The 20,936-nt window shown below is 52.4% G+C and overlaps 1 protein-coding gene across 1 annotated transcript in view; it reads right to left on the reverse strand.

The window, feature by feature from the left end:
* Slc45a4 (solute carrier family 45 member 4) overlaps positions 1-3,209 on the reverse strand; it is a 74,735-nt gene extending 71,526 nt beyond the window's left edge. Inside the window, exon 1 of the mRNA XM_006989201.4 lies at positions 2,600-3,209. The gene's annotated coding sequence lies outside the window, so the exon portion shown is untranslated. The remainder of the gene's footprint in view (positions 1-2,599) is intronic.
* Positions 3,210-20,936: the final 17,727 nt, after the last annotated feature.

Raw genomic sequence — 20,936 nt, forward strand, 5'->3', positions numbered from 1 at the left:
CTTGTCAGCCGGTTTACAACTACCTGAAACTCCAGCTCCAGGGGGAAGGGGGGCTAACACCTCTGGCCTCTGCAGGCAGCTTGCACTCTCATGTACACACCCACACAAACACACAAACACACACACACACACACACACACACACACACATAAAATAAAAAATAAATTTCAAAAATTGAAAAGAGTGGTCTCCCTATGTATGCCAGACTAGCCTTGAATTTTCAATCCTGCTGCATCGATCTTCCTAATACTCCAGTGTTTTGCTCTTAAAACTACCTCACAGAGCCAGGCATGGCGGTACACAACCGTAATTCCAGCACCTGTCAGGAGGAGGCACCTGGGAGGTAGAGGCAGGAGTATCAGGAGTCCAAGGCTAGAAGTCTCAGCTAGGAGACCCCCAGTCTTTAAAAAAAAAAAAAAAAAAAATTCCCAAATATACACAAACAATAACAAACCCCAGGCACACTCCAGCCTTCACATAAAAGGTGCCTGTCGTGAGCCTGACCAGGTTCCTCAGGCTGGGAACAGGGCTGTCCTTTCCACCAGCATGGAAGAGGCCTCAAGTTTCTCTGAAAGGAGTATCACAGGGCTCAGAACTTGATAGTGAAGGGGGGGGGCACGGCACGCACCCGAGGCACATTTTGAAAGTTCCCATTTAAAAAGATCCTTGTTCATTGACTTTGGTGGAGCAGTTACGCTAATGCAAACAAGAGGAGCTTGTCTGGGCGCTGGTGGGGGAGGTGCTTCAGCTGAGCCCTCTGTAGACTGTGGCTTATGGGGTCTTCCACCCCCACGATGGCTCTTCATGCACGGGGTTGTCCCCACGACTGAACCTTCACTGGACACCAATGAACATTCACGTCGCCTGGCCTGCAGTCGAGTCTCCTTAATGGCACATCACTAAGTGCACCATTGTCAACATAATTACATTATGATTTAAAAAAAAAAAAAAGAAAAAGAAAAATCTGGGGAACCACAGGAGGCGAGCATAGAGCAGCATCTTCACCCACCCTTAACAAGAACACAGCTTCTAGCACATTCTGGTTCCACAAATTACAGGCACGGTTCTGCCAGGGGTGTTCCCCAGGAGGGCACTAGCAATTTGGGGTTGTCTGCCACCTACAATGATCACCAGTCGCTCTTATTCAATGCCAGGCCACAAAGCTGTCACTCACAAACCACCCCTTGCTGGCCACCCAAGGCTGGGGCACCAGGGTCCTCGGGACAGTGAGGAGGCAGAGAACTGGGTGACCGAGGTATCCTAAACCCTACCGCCACCCTCGCTCAGCCCTATCTGCCGTCTGGGTAACACAGATGAAATCAATTCAGCACCCCGAAACACCAGCTCAAATACCTTCTGACGCTCCTTTCCTGCACAGGAGACCGGGAGCTGCAGCATCACAGCCCCCTCCTCCCCTGCAGTTCTGCAGGGCAGACGGAGAAGGGCAAGCCCGGTTTATAGCTCCCTCAGCCCTTCCCCCTCTCCCTGCTCTCCAATAAGCAAAGTTGGAGGGTGTTAAAAGCGAGCTACCTTGGAGATCACCCAGTCCAATCTCTGATCCGCTTTCACGATGCGAGAGGGGCAAAGCCGCAGCACACAGCATCTCTCTCTCTGCAAGGGAAGCCAGTGAATCCTCCACAGCACTGGCTGCTCGCCCTGGGTGCTCGCCCTGGGCAGCCTCCCTCCACAGGCCCAGAGGTTGAGGCAGGGACGTCTCCCAAATAAATCACCCCCATGTATACCTAACATGCATTTCAAACCTTTCAAAGGAACAACTTCTTCTCAGCAGCAGTCACAAAAAACAATCGGCGTGCACGTTACCAGAGTGGAGGATTTTCAGATGACCTACTTCCCCCAATCTCTCCCCCAAAGCACTTGATTTCTTCATTATGTCGGGGTCTCTTCCCACCTGGAGCCCACACGGCTGCAGGCCACGGTCACTGCCTCTCCCCCCTTCTCAGCAGCTTGTGCAAAATATCTCTGCAAAGCCTTAATCAACTTGCTCTTCTCATGCAGACTTCAGATCGAAGCAGCAAATCGAGGGTGTTGTTCCCATTTGTTCCCAGTTCCAGTGACCAGCCATTTGTCACCCTTAATCAGTAAGGCACCCCTCCAGCTTTTTACTTATGCTTTCTTACTACGAGGGAAAATAACAGGAAAAAGACAAGACTTCCACCACACCCTACCTGTCGGCAGACAGTGGAGCCAGCTGCAGGGAATGTGCTTAGAACACACTTCACCGTGCAGGAGGGCGACCCAGGTGTACTGTGGCCCACCCTCTGAGTTTCTGGGCCTACACGGACCACTAGAAACGACTGCTTCAATGGCTTATCTTGCAAATTCTCTTTGCCAGGCACTCGTTTTTGAACACCCTAGTAACTGCAAGGAGCTGCAAACCCCGGTGTGTGGTCAGCTAGGGTACCAGAAGGGGAGACTGAGGCAGAAGTTGAAGCCACACTCCATCAGTATCCTACAGGGCAGGCAAAAACCCCAGGCTCCCCAGGAGACCTAGCGCCTCTTCCCACCCATGGTTGGCCCCACCTTTTAGAATTATTACAAATAACTAACCAGCAGGCTGTGCTCCCCAACTTGCACATACCTCCCCTGGAAAAGCCCTCCGCAGGAGTGTGCTCTCCGGGCGCCCATCTAGCGCAGCACACCTTGGAGAGGAATGGGTTAAGCTCAAGGGACTTGAGGAAGATGGGTCTCGGGGAGTGGGACGGGGGCTTCTCCAAATCCGAGGCTCTGCACCTGGAGTGTAGTGCTCCCGTCTTCTCCAGGGACGAGGTGGGCTTCGGGAAATAAAGGTGGCCGCAAAGGGTCAGGCCACCAGCTAGCAGCGCTGCAAGCAATGTATGTTGGGGGACAAGGATAGAGAGCGGTGGCCCAGGAACATTTCAAGGTGGTGGGCCCAGAGCCGGATCAACTCCCAGAAGTTAGCAAGGGTCGGGCAGAGGAGGGTGCGCACCCAGCGCCAGAGGCGAGAGGTGAGCGCTGGGGTGGCCCCGGGCCGGTGCGCTAGGAGGCATACACCGCGGCCGCGGGGCCGAAGATGCGGACGAGCAAGGGCAGGTGCGGGCTGCAGCGCGGCGGCCGGGTGGGGGCAGGGGAAGACGCGGGGTCGGTCGGACCGCCGGTTCGAGGCCCGGGCCGCGCGGAGGGGGCGGGGCGGCAGGTGCGGCCGCTCACCTGTCTCCTCCAGCCGGGGCCGCGGGGCTGGCGGGGCTGGCGGGGCTGGCTGGCGGCTGGGGTGCGGGGCCCCGGGCGCACCGGGGCGGCGGCGGGGCGTCCGGGCGGCGGCTGCGCCCTCGGCGGCGGCCGGCCGGGCGGGTCCGTCAGTCAGCGACTCGGGCACTGAGGGAGCGCTGCGAGGCTGTGGCCAGCGCGCGGGGACAACGCCGCTTTATCAGGTCGGAAACAGCCGCTGCGCGCCGCTTCCGCTGACGCAGCGCCGGCCTGCGCCTCATGACTATGCAGCAGAGTCGGGGGGCGGGGCCTGGGAGGCGCGCGTCCATTGGTCGGCAGCGGCCTGCGGCCCCGCCCCTTGAGGAGGCCCCGCCCCCTCCCCGCGCCCCGCCCAGGGCCTGGTGGTGGGCTCTGGAGGCCGCTGTGTGTTGCGCCGCCCTCGCCCGCCTTTCCTGCCAGACACCCTCAGGCTCTCCAGGCCACAGCTGTGTAGCTGCGATCTGGGCTCACCTTCCGCCAACAGAGTTGCACCCCTCCTGAGAGCAAACTGGTTGCTTGTAACTTCCCCATCCTTACTCCTTCTCAACCATCGCCCTCTCTGGGCACCTCTCCCTTCTGAAGCACTTGGAACGTCCGTCCGCTTAAGCCTGTGAGCCCTCTGGAGGGTCGGGTAGGATGTGAGCCATGCATACCCAGGGCACCCAAACCTGGGCCACAGAGCCAATCTCTCCCCAGTGCTCTCGAGAAGCCAAACAAGGCCAGGTCCGGAAGGGGGCTGGACAGATACAAGAAGTGATGGGTGATGTCAGACAGCCTTGCTGGCATCCCAGCCCTGAGTCCATGCCAAGGTTTAAGTGGCTTTGGACGAATTACTGCACCTCTCCGGGCCGTGATGTCCTCAACAGTAAACCAGAAATCCTAAGATCTGTCTGAGAAACTTGGAAGGAATTTAGAAAGTGTCCTGCTCACTCTCCAGAACAGCTAAAATGGGAAAATCTGACAATGCCAAGTGTTGGCAAGAAAGGGAGCAACTGGAAGGCTTGTCCGCTGCTATGGTGGAGATGTAAGACTCACCACCACCGGGATATCTGCTTTTTTATTTGTTTTTGGTTTGGTTGGTTGTTTTTGAGACAGGATTTCACTATGTAGCCCTGACTGGCGTTGAAGTAGACCAGGTTAGCCTCAAACTCAGAGAGATCTGCCTGCCTCTGCCTCCCAAGAGCTGGGATTAAAGGCATGTGGCACCACCGCCTGTCGCCACACCATGCCCACCCTGGGAATCTAAAGGACTCAATGCCTAGTACTTTCATTGTTCTTGGCAGTGATGTTTAGAGTGCCCTCAAACTGGAAACTGTCCCGTGATAATGTGTCCATCATTAAAGGGTTATATAAATTGTGACATATCCATTCACTGGATTGACAGTGAATAATTTACAACTATAGGTGCTGGAGAGATGACTCAGCGGTTAAGAGCACTGACTGCCGGGCGGTGGTGGCGCACGCCTTTAATCCCAGCACTCGGGAGGCAGAGGCAGGCGGATCTTTGTGAGTTCGAGGCCAGCCTGGGTTACCAAGTGAGTTCCAGGAAAGGCGCAAAGCTACACAGAGAAACCCTGTCTCAAAAAAAAAAAAAAAAAAAGAGCACTGACTACTCTTCCAGAGGTCCTGAGTTCAATTCCTAGCACCCACATGGAAGCTACAACTATCTGTAACTCCAAGATCTGACATCCTCACACAAATATACATGCAGGCAAAACACCGATACAAACAAAATAAAAATAAATAAATTTTAAAAATTACAACTACATACAATGAATATGTGTGACTTTTTTTTCCCCCAAGATAGGATTTCTCTGTGTAACAGCTCTGGCTGTCCCAGAACTTGCTTTGTAGACGAAGCTGGCCTTGAACTCACAGAGATCCACCTGCCTCTGCCTCCCAAGAGCTGGGATTAAAGGCATGTGGCACCACCACCGCCTGGCAAATATGGGTGACTCTTACAAACGACTTGGAGCAGAAAAGATATCAGACCAGAGCTAGGCACTCATCAGTGGGGAAACTGAGTCAGCGTTCCCAGAAGCTCAAAGCCAGGTTGGGCTATTTAGTGAATACCAGACTACTTTGTGGGCTCCTTGCCTTGCAAAACACAAAAACAAATGGGGTACAATGCTCCACTTCTGTTTTCCCAGCAATTGAAAGGTCTGTGTGGCATTGAGAGTTCCAGGCTAGCTGTGACTACATGAGAATCTGTCGGGGCGGGGGGAAGTTAGCTGTTATAAGATCTATGTCTTAGCTGCAGCAGTGGTGGTACATGCCTTTAATCCCAGCACTTGGGAGGCAGAGACAGGTAGATCTCTATGAGTTTGAGGCCAGCCTGGTCTGCAGAATGAGTTCCAGGACATCCAGGGCTACCCAGAGAAACCCTATCTCAAAAAAAAAAAAAAAAAAATCTATGTCTCATGCTCATAGAGTTGTAGATGTGTGTAGCTGGATGATGTAGGTGTCAGGACAGTGGCTAAGCTTGAGGGAGGGTGCTGGAACCAGGAAGTGAGTATGGTGGGTGAGTCTGGAGCCTGGTGGTGCTTCTGGTTCCTGGTTTGGGTGCTTGTTATACAGTGTCTTCAGTCTGTGACAGTTTCTCCAGCTGTGCACTCCCGTGTGTGACTCATGAGTGATCATCAATGAGGGCTCCCCCCCCCCCCCCCGTCTCCCCGCCCCCGCCCCCGTTGACATTTTGTTGTTATTGCTGTTCCTTGGTTGGTTGGCTGTTTTTTGAGGATTTCTTTTAAATGTGTATGTGTGTGCGTGGGTGTGGGTGTGTGCATGTGTGTGGGTGTGTGCATGTGTGTGCGGGTGCCCACAGAGGCTACAAGAGCTGGAGCTGCAGTTGTGGGGGGTTGTAAGCCACTGACATGGGTTGCTACATCCTCTACAAGAACAGAATGTGTCTTTTGCCAAAGAACCATCTTTCTAGTCCTTTGAGGGTCTCAGAGGACGAACTCAGGCTGTCAGGCTGAGCAGCAAGTCTCTCTACCCACTGAGTCATCTCACCTGCCCGTCCCTGGTGGATTTTTGACTTGCAGTTCCATCTGAGCTCATCGGGGGAATGAGCATGCCCATAGGACGTAGTTCGTGGTTATGCACACTGCTCTTGCAGGGAACGTGAGTTTGGTTCCCAGCAACCCCATCAGCGGATCACAACTATCTGTAGCTACAATCCCAAGAAGATCCAACTTTGGCCTTCCCAGGCACCTGTACTAGACTATACAGACATACACATAATTTAAAATAATAAATCTTTTCTTTGAAATATGGTTCTCTGTTGTCATTGAGGATTACATAAAAAAAAAGAACCTTTATTTGTTTGAAACAGAGGGTCATATAGAGCAGGCTAGCCTGCAATTCACTGTGTAGCTAAGAGTAACCTTGAACTCCTGATCCTCCTGATCCTTCTGCCTCCACCTCCCAGATTATGGGATTGCAAGCAGACACTGCTACACCAGCTTTTTTAAAAGGTATCTTTCATTTTTTGTTGTTGTTTAAAGCAAGGTCTCATTAGCCCAGGCTGGCCTCAGACCCCCCTCTGTTTCCAAGGATGATTTCATTCTTTTGGTATGTACCACCACATCCAGCTTTAAAAAAATAAATAAATAAATAAAAAATAAATGCCTTTGAAAAAGACAGTACAGGACGAATTACCAAGGACTAGCTTAGGAACTTGTTTAATTATTCACTAACTGATGATATTTATTGATCTTTTTTCACCTTCATTCATCAGCAAGCAGATAAAGAGTGCAATAGGGAGTGTGCATGGGAGCCGTGTCCTCGAGCCACACTGGACTCCCGCTACTTGGAGCTGGGAACTCCTCTCCCTAAGGATGCCACAGTGGTAAGATGAGTGAGCATTAGTAACCACTGCTGTGAAGCCAGCAGAAGAGTTGCGCTGCTGTAGGCACTCAGGAAATATTTCTCTACTGGCTGAGCTTTCTTGCCAACCCTCAGCAAACATCTCTCAAAGAATAAATGACCACACACACTAAAGTACATGTTTAAGCTGGGTGTGGCGGTGCATGCCTACAATCCTAGCACTTGGGGCGCAGAGGCAGGAGTATTGCCACAAGTCATCCTGGGCTCTGCGGCAACACTCTGAAGAAAGCTACAAAGAGGAAATCGGTGCCTGGTTAAATGGAATTTGGAAGGTAGCTCCTAAAGCCTGAGGTGTGGAAATAGCTCTGGAGTTCAGTTCTATAGTCTGGAACTAGATGGAGATATCACATAAAAGGCTGGAGAGGGACTAGGGAGATGGCTCCGCTGATAAGAGTGTTTGTACGGCAAGCATGAGGACCTGAGTCTGAATCCCTTGAACCTACATTTAAAAAAGCCTGACACATGGGACGGGAGAGATGGCTCAGAGGTTAAGGTCTCTGGCGGCTCCTCCAGAGGACTTGGGTGTGGGAGCCCCCTGAGGTTTCCTAGTGAGATCTGAGCTTGCTTTACCCAGCAGGGCTGTGTAAAGGGATGGATTGACCACGTGCGTGGTTACCAGGTGATTGGAAGAGTCTGCACTTGGCTGTGCTAGGGGGAGATCTTTTGTTCCACTCCTTGGCATTCCTCTAAAAAGCCTTTTAGACAAGACCGAAGGGGCTGGTAGATTAGGATCCAGACCCTCCTGAGGCTATCCTGTGTTTCTATCTGTCTCTCTCCCCTCTATATTTCCATCTAAATCTCTTATCCCTCATTCCTTAAGAGTACCCTGGGGGAAACAGTGGGGGTGGGTCCCCCACACTTGGGTTCAGTTTAAAAAAAAAACATATATATATATATATATCATTTAAATATACAGATATATTTTAAAAGTCTGACACAGCTACACGTGCTGTAACCCCAGCACTGGAGAGCAGAGACAAGGTCATCTCCAGAGCTCCCCCCAGTCTGCCAGGCTAGCTGAAAGGACAAGCTTCCGATTCTGCCAGAGTTACAAGTGATTTATGAGTCACCCACCTAACGGAGGTGCTGGGAATTGAACTCCGGTCCTCTGGAAGAGCAATAGTACAGGCTCTTAACCACGGAGCCCCAGATGTTCAGCAGTTTTGTTTTGTTTTAAAACAAGGGTACCACAAACTATATAGCAAATCCCAAGTCCTCTTTCGTAAAGCACACTGACCTCCCAGCTGCCTAGGAGCCTGGCATGCCACAAGGGCTTCACTGTTGTCTGAATGTCACCCCATCTCACCTGTGGAGGCCTGCTGCATTCCTTTCATGTTTGGCCCTGTGTGTGTATGCTCCCCTGAGACAAGAAAATTGGGGCACAAGACATTGTACCTGCCTCTGTGCAGCAGTAGATGACATGGCCGAGACTCACCCCTGGGGCACATCTGGTTAGGCGGTCGGGGAAGCCGCATGGTAGATGAAGGAAGGGAGGATTCTGCTTCTCGTTGTTCAGAATCTTTCCTTCCCTGCCCCGACACTGTACCTTACACGTGAAGAAATGATGGCCCTTTCACGGGGGACGTCTGTACCCCACTCTGCATCAGTGCCTGGTAGGCTGCCCCAAGACAGCTACAAACTGGTGGGCTTCCCTAACTGCTCTTCGATCTGTGCTGAGAAAAGCGAGGCTCTCCCTTCTGGAATGCATAGCAAACCCGGAGGGCCAGACAGTGCTCAATGCAGCCCAAGAAGTATGCAGCAGAAAAGAAGATGGACTCCACCCACTCATATCTGTCCACACCCTGCCCTTAATCCTCCGTACTTCGCGCACTGGTGTGATCCCATTTCACAGACAAAGAAACTAAAGTGTGGAGGGAACATGTCTAAGCTGAGCATCCCCTCTGCTTGCAGGAAGAGCTGAGGGCTGAGGGGAGGAAGGTGGCCCCAAGGGAAAAGGATGGAGGGCTGTTTGCATCTAAGACACAGGTCTGTTTCATCTCTCCTTCTCTGGACCTTCCGTTGACTCTTCAGATGCCTGACTGTCCTCCTACCCTCTGAACCCACCTTTGAACTCTTCTGGGAGTGTTCTTGCCTCTCTGCAGCCATGGAAATGTCAGATTGATCTGTGATAACCTTGGACTTGTGGGTTCCCGGGAAGGGAGGGAGGCGATGTGCATTGAAGCCTTGTATAAATTAGAATGGCTCAGATTGTACTGTGATTAAAATTCAGCGCAGAGCTGGGCGTGGAGGTACACGCCTGTAATCCTGGCACCTGGAGGCTTGAGGCTGAGGCCACAGGATCAAGAGTAGGAGGCCAGTCTGGACCACATAGTGAGACTCTGTCACGAAACAGACAACTAAACAAAACAACAACAATAACAACAACAACAGTAGCAACAAGCACACCCAGTTATTAATTGGGGCCCTTTCCTACCTTGTCAGATCCCTTCAGTCTCAAGGCAAGTTCACTCTGGGGACTGCAGGCTGAATGTTGGGCATGGGACAGGTAACTCTAAAGAGGAAGACATAGGCTAGGTCCCAACTGGACAGTCCCTAGGTAATCACCTTTGCTGGTACAATTGTTTTGCTTTTGTTTGTTTTAAGACAGGGCTTCGCCGGGCGGTGGTGGCGCACGCCTTTAATCCCAGCACTCGGGAGGCAGAGCCAGGCGGATCTCTGTGAGTTCGAGGCCAGCCTGGACTACCAAGTAAGTTCCAGGGAAGGCGCAAAGCTACACAGAGAAACCCTGTCTCGAAAAACCAAAAAAAAAAAAAAAAAAAAGACAGGGCTTCTTGTAACCCAGAGTGGCCTCAAGCTCTCTGCGTAACCCAGGATAGCATTGAGTTCCTGATACTCCAGCCCCTGCTTCCAGAGTGCCAAGATCATAGCAGACATGCACCGCCATGCCCAGTCTACATTAAACAATAACAACAGCAATAAACACTTTTAAAAATCCGTCTTTTCCAGTTCCTCATTTTCTCGATTAGCATACTTCGGGAAGTGCCAAAGATTCGGAGCAACTGCTTTGAGCCACACCCCTTTCTCTGCTCTGAGGCTGTCCAGCTGTGTCTAGAGTGCCCTGAACCCTTCTCCCTAGTTAGCTGTGTTTAAGTGCCCTGGGGAAGTCCCCCTCTGCTGTAAGCCCCACCAGGAATGAAGTGGCTGGGAGCCCCACAGAGTAGGGAAACTCCCTAGGATGAGAATGAGTGAACCTATACTCTCCGGCCCAGATCTCCCTCCGGCAAGTCAATGACCTCTAGCCTCCCACAGTAGGACCTGAAATCTTGCAGATCATCAGTCCACGGGTCTCCTCGGCAGTGAGGAGCCTTGATTAAAAAGTCTCAGGCTTGGGCACAGATCCACATCAGAATTTAGGTTCCAGCATTGGCCACAGAACAGAGACTGCTGGAGTCCATAAATCCTTCCAAGGTCATGTTTGTTGGTTTGTTTGTTTTTCAAGACAGGGTTTCTCTGTGTAGCTTTTGGAGCCTATCCTGGAACTTGCTCTGTAGACCAGGCCTGCCTCTGCCTCCCAAGTACTGGGATTAAAGGCCTGTGCCACCACTGCCCGGCTAGTCACACAATTTCTAGGGGGACCCAGGTCATATGGACACTTGAGGGTCACATGGCTTCCCGTGTAAGTATGTCTCCCTGGAAGTTCTAAGTCCTTTGGCTGTCTCTGCATAACAGGTAAGGCCTTCCCCAAGCCTCTTTCCTCATCTGTGAAGTAAGTCTGTCCCCATAGCTCCAGCTCTGTGGTGAGGTCACTGGGAAATGATTGTGAAGGGCCCACTGAGGCACAGGGCAGTTCAGGCCAGCATCAACATTGGAAGGTCCCTAGGATAAACAGAACATGATAGCAGGTATCTGTTGTCCTAATACTTGAAAGGGAGGCTGAGACAAGAGGGTCCATGCAGGTTTGAGGCTAGCTTGGGCTACACAGTGAAAAAACAAATGTCAGCAACAACAAAAAGATCGGCATAGTGGTGTGTAAGTGTGTCCTGTCCCAGCCCTGTCGAGGTAGAAGCAGGAGGACTAGGAGTTTAGGGTCATCAGGGCAGTGGTGGCACATGCCTTTAATCCCAGGCAGAAGCAGACGGATCTCTGTGAGTTTAAGGTCAGCCTGGTCTACAGAGCAAGTTCCCAGATAGCTAGGGCTACACAGAGAAACCAAAAATCAAGAACCAAACAAACAATTCAGGCTCTGTGTGATCAAAGCCGCCTCCCAAGCCGGGCATGGTGGCAAAGGCCTGTCATCCTAGCACTCAGAGGCAGGGACAGGAGCAGGAGGATCCTGAATTGGAGGCTAAGACGCTGTCTCAAAACAAAACGGAACATGCTGCCTCATGCGCGTGGCAATCCTGTGCTCAGTGCAGTCAGCATCTCCTCCGTAGAAGAGGAAACAGAGACAGCTGAGGTATCAGGTCTGGGATCAGACAGTGAGCAAGTGACTGAGCAGGGACCTGAACCCATGAAGGCTGTCTGTCTCTTGCAAACAGCCTCTGGGCCTGTGGGGGAAAGGGCCACAGCACCACATATCTAGGCCACTTGTCTAGATGAGCAGGGGCAAGGAAAGAGTCCCTGCAGTTCAGCTGAACCACAGCTGTGAACCAAATGACCAGGGTGACCTGGAGAGGAGGCAGGGAGCCAGCCAGCCACCTACGGCAGGTGGCAGGGTGAGGCATCTGGCACAGCTCTAAGAATGAAGGGTGAAGGCAGGTTATGTATGGGACCGCCCCGCTGGCTGGCATCAACAAGAGGCTGCAGTCCCCAGAGTGCTCCTCCCTTCTGGGCCACGGTGCTCAGCCAGGCATCCACCTCTTAGGAGCAGCCCCCTCATCCCTGGGAGCTGGCTCTCCTCCCTCCCACCCGTCACTCTCCAAATCCTCTGGCCCGTGCTCTCCTTGGTTCAGCGTGCTCTGTGTGTCTTCCAGGCGGCCTTCTCAGGCCACTGGAGCTGAGAGTATGTCCTGCCTCCCTTACTTAGCTTTCTGGCTGCTGAATGCTTTATTTCAAAAAGTTCTTCAGGAGCAGGGCATGCAATAATCCTCATACTTGGGAGGGAAAGTCAGGAGGGTCAGGAGTTCAAGGTTATCCTCAGCAACATAGTAAGTTTTGAATGGAAAAAATGAAGCTATGACTGCTTCAAGGTATGGTTGAGGAGAGGTTTATTGTAGATATGAGGGAGAGAACAGCCAGAGGCATCTGAAAGGGTCCAGACTGAACTGGACCATGACAGGAGAGAAGCCGTTGGGGGTGAGAACAAAAGAGGAAGAGAAGAGAAGACAGGAGAGGAGAGAAGAGACAGAGCAGAGCTGAGGATCGAGAGACCAGGAGCAAGGCAAGAGGACACGTGATCAAAACGACTGAGCCATAGAGGGAAGAGAAGCTGGGGGAGGGAAGCTAAGCCCAGGGGCTGGAGAGGTTTAGGATAGGGAGTGTGTATGCCAGCCTGGATGACTCTGTAGCAGGTATCGGCAAGGCTGAGAATCTGGCAGCCAGCTTCCACTTTGATATGTTAAATAGGCACCCCAGTTAGTCATTTGTCCCGAGTCTGAGACCTAACAAGTTTGAAGCTAGCCTGGGCTACATGAGATTCTGTCTCAAAAATTAAAAGCAAAGCCTGGAGATATAGGTTAGTTGACAGAGCGTTTGCCCAGCCTTCATGAGGTTCCAGGTTCAGTTCCCAGGGTCACATAAATCAGGTGTCACCTTGGTGACATATTTGTCACCATGGGTGATGTAAGCCCAGAAGTAGAGGCAGAAAGATCAGAAATTGAAGACCACCCTTGGCTACATAGTAAGTTTGAGGCCAGCTACAAATACCTGAGATCCTGTCTCGAGGAAAATAATTATCTTATTCAGTGTTCCATCTCTGTGAAGAGACAGCGTGATCACAGCAACTCTGATAAAGGAAAGCATTTAACTGGAGCTGGCTTGAGCATTTGAAACACAAAGCCCACCTCCAGTGACACACTTCCTCCAACAAGGCCACGCCTCCTAATCCAGTGGTTCTCAACCCGTGGGTCGTTTGGGGTCAAAGGACCCTTGCACAGGGATCACCTAAGACCATCAGAAAACACAGATATTTACATTACAATTAATAACAGCAGCAAAATTACAGTTGTGAAGTAGCAATGAAAATAATTTTACGGTTGAGGGTCCCCACAACATAAGGGGCTATATTAAAGGAATGTCACAGCATTAGGAAGGTTGAGAACCACTGTCCTAATCCCTGTGAAGTAGTGCCACTCCCTAATGACCAAGCATTCAAATATATGAGCCTATGGGGGCAATTACTATTCAAATCACCACAACAATAAGTTAAATTAAAATATAGGGACTGGAAAAAAATATAGGGACTGGGTAGAGGGCTCAACAGCTAAAAGTATTTACTGCTCTTGCAGAGGACCTGGGTTTGCTCCTCAGCACCCACATCAGGCAGCTCACAACCACCTCCAACAGTTCCAGGGGATCTGACGCCCTCTCCTGGCTGCCACAGACAACTGCACACATATGATGCACATAAATCCACACAGACACACACACACACACACACACACACACACTTACATTTAAAATAAATCTTTAATTATAATATAAAATGAAGATTGGTAAAATATTTAAAAACGAAACAAATAAACAAACAGTCCTTCAGGCTGGGCCCTGGAGAACTCCTGGAGGGCAGAGATGCTGAGGCTAGTGAAGTGAGCAGCGGCTATGGTCTCAGTAAGCTGTTATGAGCCTACTGCAGACTCAGCTTCCTCATCATGGCAAGTGTGGGATGAAGCATGCCTCCTCTGATGCTGGGCACTGGTAGGATGTGTGGGCCATGGTACCCCACAAGAACACAGAAAATGGTTTCTTTTTTCTAAAAATGGATTTGGGAGCTGGCAAGATGGCCCAGTGGGTAAAGCACTTGCCACCAAGACCAACAAGCCGAGTTCCATCTCTGGGCCCCACATGGAAGGAGAGAAGTGACTCCTGTAAGTGGTCCTCCATTTCCACACACACTGCGGCACGCACATGCACAAACTAAATAAGAGGTAATAAAGAAGGATGTAGGGAACTAGGTGTGGTGGTGCATAGCTATAATCCCAGTTCTGGGGAGGCCAGGTGTTAGGATTTATTACGTGGGGGACCCTAAGGGTATCCCGCAGTGCAGGGAAACATGCTGGGCAGATACAGCAGCTGGCTGGCGGGACTCACTCCATGCGGGCATGGCGGTAGGGCGAGGAGTAGACATTCACAACCCAGATGCTACATCCACGCGGAAATGGTTTATTATAATAGAGAGACAAAGAGAAGATAGGAAAGAGAAAGAGAAGTGAGAAAGAGAGAGAGGGGTGTCTAGGGGTGCACACCTCCTGGGAGGAAAAGCGGAAGGGGAGAGCGAGAAGGGGGCGGAGTTTCTTCTTAAGAGGACGTTTCTAGGTCAGGATGCAAGGTGGCTCCAAGGGGCGGGTCAGAATATTAACACTGAGTCAGGAGGATTGCTGAGTTCAAAGCCAGCTGAGGTTACAGAGAGAATTTCCAGCTAGCCTGGTTATAAAGTGAGACACTTTCTCAAAACAATCAAATAAAATAGAGAAAGGGAGGGGAGAAGGCCAGGCTAAAGAGACTGGACGGGACCAGCTGTCCTGCATCCAGGGAGGTAGCTCTGGTAGGTGGTTGCCTGTGGCAAGGTCGGTACTGTCTGACCCCAAGGCTGGGGAGCCAGAGAAGTTGTCAGGAGTGCCTGAAGCCTAGGGCCAAGAATGGTCGTTATAGAAGGGCTGCCCTGTCCAGGCTGGCTGCGACGGTCCTGTTTTCCATGGTGTCTATGGAGCTACTTCAGCTCCTAGGAGCTTTGCGTGTTTGGGTCCGTTCCCAGGGACACCCCTTGGATACCATGCTGGAGGTGGAAAGGAGGCCTCCTGGGCTGCAGGCTGCCAGTGAGTGGGATGGCTTAGCCCTCCCTCATCTGCAGTCTGGGAAACAACTCCCAAGCACCTCTGGTTTGGGCAGGGCAGAAGCTTGGGGCAGAGCTGAGCAGTCTTGCCTTCCTCCAGGCTGCCTGGAAAGGGAGTGCAGGGCAGTCAGCAAAGCAACCTGGCAAACAGGGTCAGGCTCCGCAGGGGGAAAACCAGGCCAGCGCTCAGTCAAGCCAGAGCCAGCACGGACCCAGCAAAGTAGCAGGGTTGGAGGTATAGCCAGGTTTGGGGTGAACGTCTGATGGGGTGAACATCTGAGGATAGCTCTCAGAATGTGAGGAAGGAGGGCTCAGAGCAGATCAGGGTCAGGGCTCAATATATGAGCGTGACCAGGATCAGGGCTTAGCATGTGACCAGGGTCAGGGCTCAGTATAGAAGTGGGCACAGTGATGCAATGCCAGCATTTGGGAGGGAGAGGCAGGAGGATCAGGAATTCAAGATCGTCCTTGGCTATGTAACAAGTTTGAGGCCAAATTGAGCGACTAGAGACCCATCTCAAACTCCCACCAAATCAAAACCACCACCACCAAAAAAAAAAAAAAAAAAATTCCCATAGGGGCTGAAGAGATGGCTCAGAGGTTAAGAACATTTGCTGCTCTTGAAGAGGAGCTGGGTTCAATTTCCAGGACCCGTTTGGCAGCTTACAACTGCCTACAACTTCAGTTCCAGCGGATCCAGCACCTTCTTCCGGCCTCCTCAGTCACCAGACACACATATAAAGGAGAGGGAGAGAGGAGAGAGAGAGAGAGAGAGAGAGAGAGAGAGAGAGAGAGAGAGAGAGAGAGAGAGAATACAAAACAAAGCTCATCGTAGGGCAGTACAGGCTCAGTGTGTGACCAGGTACAGGCTGTGACCAGCACTCAAAGTCCCATGTAGGTTAGAGCTCACTCTGTTCCTGGGCTTATGACTAGTTTGTGAGTGGGATCACGGCTTAGTCTGTGACTAGCCATAGGGCTCAACATGGAGCTGATGTTACAGGTAAACCCTAGGGTGGCCTCAGGATAGCGTGGCCTCCTTTATTTGAACAGATGGATTTCATTTTGCCTTACCCTACCTGCCCGTCCCTGAGACATGGTTTTTCTATAGAGCCCAGGCTAGCCTCAAAATCCCCCCAAGTGCTAGGGTTATCTCCTATGCACCAGCCCACACAGCCTCCATTTTTCTTTCTTTTTCACTTGAGAATCATCTGCTCTGCCAATCTCTATTCTGGGTGCTCAAGACTCAAATGCCATACAGCTCAGACTGAGGTGGCCTCTTAGCTGCAAGTGGGGGAGGTCCCCGCTGTGAACCCCACAGAGACAACTAACTGAGGAGCTCAAGGGGGCCTGGAAAGAACTTCCTCCTAGGAACCAGGGAGGGTCTGCAGGAGGCTCTGTGGGTTCCCTAAATACCAGGTGGGTGAGAGGGCATTTGGTAGGGGATACTACTCCAACAATGGCACAGAGGCTGGAGCAGTGGAGCAGTTTGGTGGTGGTGGTGGTGTGGTAGTGGGGGGGTGGGGGGGTGGGGGGTGGGGGTTCAGTAGGAGGGTGGGGTGGTGGTGATGGTGGTGTGGTGGTGGGGTGGGGTGGGGTGGCGTGGGGGCAGGTGTTGGGAGTCATGGTGGTCGTGGTTGTGGTGGTTTATGATGATGCTCAGTCCTCAGTGGGGTTCCTGCTAGCTTCATTGGCATGAGCACCCTGCCTGCGTTCCTCAGCCAGGTCGTCCCAGTTGACAGTGATCCCTCTAGCAGCTGGTGGGCACTCCCTGCCCCAGAGGCTGCCCACTGTGGGTGAGACAGAAGCAGTAGACAGCAGGAGGGAAAGAGAGTGGTGGAAGCTGGTAGCGGGCGGGGTCAGAGCAGGGAGGGGTGGGTGGAGGTGAGAGCATCCCTCACACAAGTGAGGCAGAAAAAATTGGGAGGACAAGGGAGACCGAGGGGGGCACCTTGAGAAGATACTGCGTGAGGGTCGAGGGTTGCTCCCAGGGGGCCACTGTCCTTGAGGACTTGACTGTGCCCCTAGAGCCCTGCACTCCTATCTCCACATTTCTAATGTGAAGGCTTCATCTGGGAACCTTGCTGGCCTTTGGTCCTCTGCAGGTGCAGGGTATACACGTCCAGGGACTGGATGGGTGGGCACCCCAAAGGACATCGTGGTAGGACCTTGGCCTATGTCATTGCCATCTAGCCTGGCCACCTCCAGGCCTGCCTTTGCAGAACTTTTAGAAGGATTGTTTGTTTGTTTGTTTTGAGGCAGGGTCTTCTGTAACCCAGACTGTCCTGGAACTCAGCATATAACTGAGGCCGGCCTTAAATTTCTGATCCTTCTTCTGCCTTTGCCTTCCAAGTGCTGGGATTATAGATAGGCATGTGTCACCATGCCAGGCTGGAATCATCTTTTTCAAATACAGAGGACAAGGTCCTGACCCTGCTGGAAGACTTCCTCCTGATCCTGGGTCATGGACTTCTTGGCCAGTTCCCTTGTGATATTCCACACACTTCCTGTGAAGGATTGGCCCATCCTAAGATCCCTGCTGGCCACCCATGAAGGCATACAAAACCGTGGATGGTCTCTCTGTTCATTGCCCTAGGCTGCCCTCAAGGCCAGGAATAAGGTCACCCTCATCCTACAGGGTGGGGTGCAGAGACAGAAGGAGGCCCACCTAGTTCTCACCCAACCTGCTGGGTTGGTTCAGCACCCTGCACCTGAGGAGCCCGCAGCTACACCCTCCTCACCACTCTCTCTAAGAGCAAAAACTTTGGCTGCTGGGCTAGCAGCCCCACCATAGGGGATCAGGCCCTTAGGACACCCTCCTGAACCTCTGGAGAGCACCAGGATGGAAGAGGAAGGCCTTCCTCTCTCCTGACAAAGCCTCGGGGCTCCAAAGTGTGAGAACAAGTGTGCACCAGGCACCGTTGGCTTTGAGGCAGGTGTGCCACAGAGAGGGGGGATTTCCAGTTGGGTTAGGGCAAATCACATGAAGCCAGGACCCTGGGTTCCACACCTACAGCATCAGGCAACACACATCCCTCGCAAAAGCCAAGAGGGATTCTGGATTCTTTCCTGAGTGCAGGTCCAGTATCTCCCTGACATGACAGCTCACACCCAGGCCCACCTTAAGGCTGCATCCAAGCTACCCCTTACTTCAATACCGGATGGAATCAAAGAGCCTAGGGTGCAGCCAGTCACTTTCCTTATCTGAGCTGTGAGGTCAGACAAACCGCTGCCTTACCCCCTGCCTCAGTTTCCCCATGACTATGGCTACCGCCTTGACATAAACGACTGTAACGTTTGATTCTCTGATGTCGAGGAGAGACTTGCAGCTTACGAAGTGAGGGACCCCTGGGGTATCAGACTGGGATTTGCAAACCCATCCGTACCGGCACTGCCCTTAGACCCACGGGTGCGCATGCGCACACACTTCCGTACGCCCCGCTCTGCTCACTCGGTAGGAGGCTCTGGGATTTCCCCACGCAGTGCTTGGGCTGCTCTGAGAGCTGGCACAGGCATTCTTCTGTGCTCTTTCCGCGCCCTGTTCTCGGATGCACCTTTTGTTGCTCAAGTCTTCCTGAGAAGTCACCCTGAACCTCAGAGTGTCACGGGAGCTGCCAGCCTCAGGACCTGGGTCCCCTCCTTCCACCTGCTTAGGTCCCCGTGGGGGTCCTCAAGAGCGGAGGTTATCTTTTTTTTTTTTAATTTATTTTTATTACATGCATTGGTGTTTGGTCTGCATGTATGTCTGTGTGAGGGAGTCAGATCCCCTGGAACTTGAGTTACAGACGTTTTTCAGCTGCCGGTGTGGGTGCTGGGAATTGAACCCAGGTCCTCTGGAAGAGCAGCCAATGCTCTTAGCCCCTGAGCCATCTCTCCAGCCCCCAGCCCCATGTTATCGTCTATGAACGCCTTCTCCCCTGGTAACTCTGCAGAGCACTGTCAGTCTCTTGGCCTTCAGGCTTAGCTGCCCTAAGGTGAGGAGCCTTCTTGTCCCTCATTCAGGGATCCCAAAACATGTGTCTGACTCCGGAGCTGGTGACAGTGCTGGAGCTATCTGATGAGGCTTCTGCCGGCTGACGACGTTACTCACGGTCCCTGTGACTCTTGGAACTCTGTCCACAGGGGACAGAGGAACGGTGACTACACATCCATCCTGGCTATGAGTCTTCACCTGCCCCAGCCTCAGCTTCCTCACCTGTAAAGTGGGACAACATTCCCATTGAGGGGCCTATGGGGAGGAGGTGAGGAGCTTACTTCCCTGGACCTCCCTTGTAAAGAGAAGCAGTTGAAAGAGAGAGCAGGATTGGGATACAAACTGTTTAATCCCAAAGGCCTGAGTCCTTTCGGAGGCTTCTCACTCTGTGAGGCAGATGGGGAAATTGAGTGTTATGCCCTGGCCAGCCAGTGGGATGCCTTCAGTGACCACCAGGAAACAATGGGACACAGCCACACACCTGGCTCTGACTCCTATGGCACAATTTGGAGGCGCGCGGCGTGTGTGTGTGTGTGTGTGTGTGTGTGTGTGTGTGTGTGTGTGTGACTGGAAAGGTCCCACAATGGAGAAGCTTCCACTCCTGCGGGCTCCACAAACCCTGCAATAATCCCAGAGTAAGGGGAGCAGGCAGGATTTGCCCAGTGTGTGGATGAAGAGGCAGGGGTCCAGGGAGTGGAAGAATGCACAGGGCTCCTCTCAGCTGGGGCTCTTGGCTGCTAAGAGTGACGTGCACCCTGTGCCTGGGCTTCCTTATCTGAGACATGAGGCAGACTGCCAAAAGATCACACATGCAGCTGCCCGGGAAATGGATTTCAGGAGGCCCGATGGGGTTCCCCATTCCTCCTGCCCATGCTCTCTGCTCCCTCCAGCCTCCCTCATTTCTAAAGGCTTTTGCTGCCACTCCCGTGATTTCAGGACAGGAGAGAAGCCACGCTTGCACAGGGCCTTGCTGGCGACACTTCCCTGGGTGATGTGACTCTAGAGCTAGGACTTAGAAGGGAGGCCACGGAAGATGTGGCTAAACTTGGGTCAGGCCAGCTCTGCCTGGCCCTGCCCTCTCTGAGCCTACTGGGTCTCGATAGTAGCGTGGACCCTGCAGAATGTTTCTAAGCGTTAGGGAGGCTCTTTCTAAAATGGTCTGCTCCTGCGAAGCCCAGCAGAGCTGTGCTGTCAAGGGATGAGAGAGTGTTTCACAGGAGTCTCCCTCTGGGCTCAGGGCCTCTTCTTCCTCCTTCCGGGGTCCCTGCTGAGATGAGAAGGCACTGGGGTAAACCAAACTTGCCCCCAGGTTGGGCAGCTTAGCTGGAAGATGCCAGGGCTGCTGCAGGGCAAGGTGGGGCCAGGAGAAGAAACATCGATACACCCGTGGGTGTCTACAGCCAATGGCTGGGGGAGGAGGAAGAAGACCAGGATGCTGTCGCAAGGGCCCGGGTTTTGAAATTGGGCTCTGACAAGCACCCTTGTGAACTTAATTCACCCCACCAGGCTGGGCTCCACTTCCTTCGGAACTACAGTCTTCCCCAGAAAATGCAGCCCCTCGACGTCCTGGTGGGGACTTGGCCTTCTCACAGATTTGCTAGGCCACCCCATCGGGAGGTTAGGTGCAGACATGGTGTGGTGGATGGAATTGTGACCCAGTGGGCATATGTGGGAACTCTAACCCCTAGGGCCAGAAGACGATCTGGATTAAGACAAAGTCAAGTGACTTGAGTTTGTTAAGCTGAGACCTGATCCCAGTGTTAATACTCTGACCTGCCCCTTGAAATCCTGCCCCTTCGGGATTAAGTCCTGACGTAAAAGCCTCATTTTAAGGAAAAACTCCTCCCCTTCCTCTCTCTCTCTTTCTCTCTTTCTCTCTCTCTCTCTCCCCCACTCCCACAA

Source organism: Peromyscus maniculatus, chromosome 20 (assembly GCF_049852395.1).
Source record: "Peromyscus maniculatus bairdii isolate BWxNUB_F1_BW_parent chromosome 20, HU_Pman_BW_mat_3.1, whole genome shotgun sequence".
Taxonomy (NCBI): Eukaryota; Metazoa; Chordata; class Mammalia; order Rodentia; family Cricetidae; genus Peromyscus; species Peromyscus maniculatus.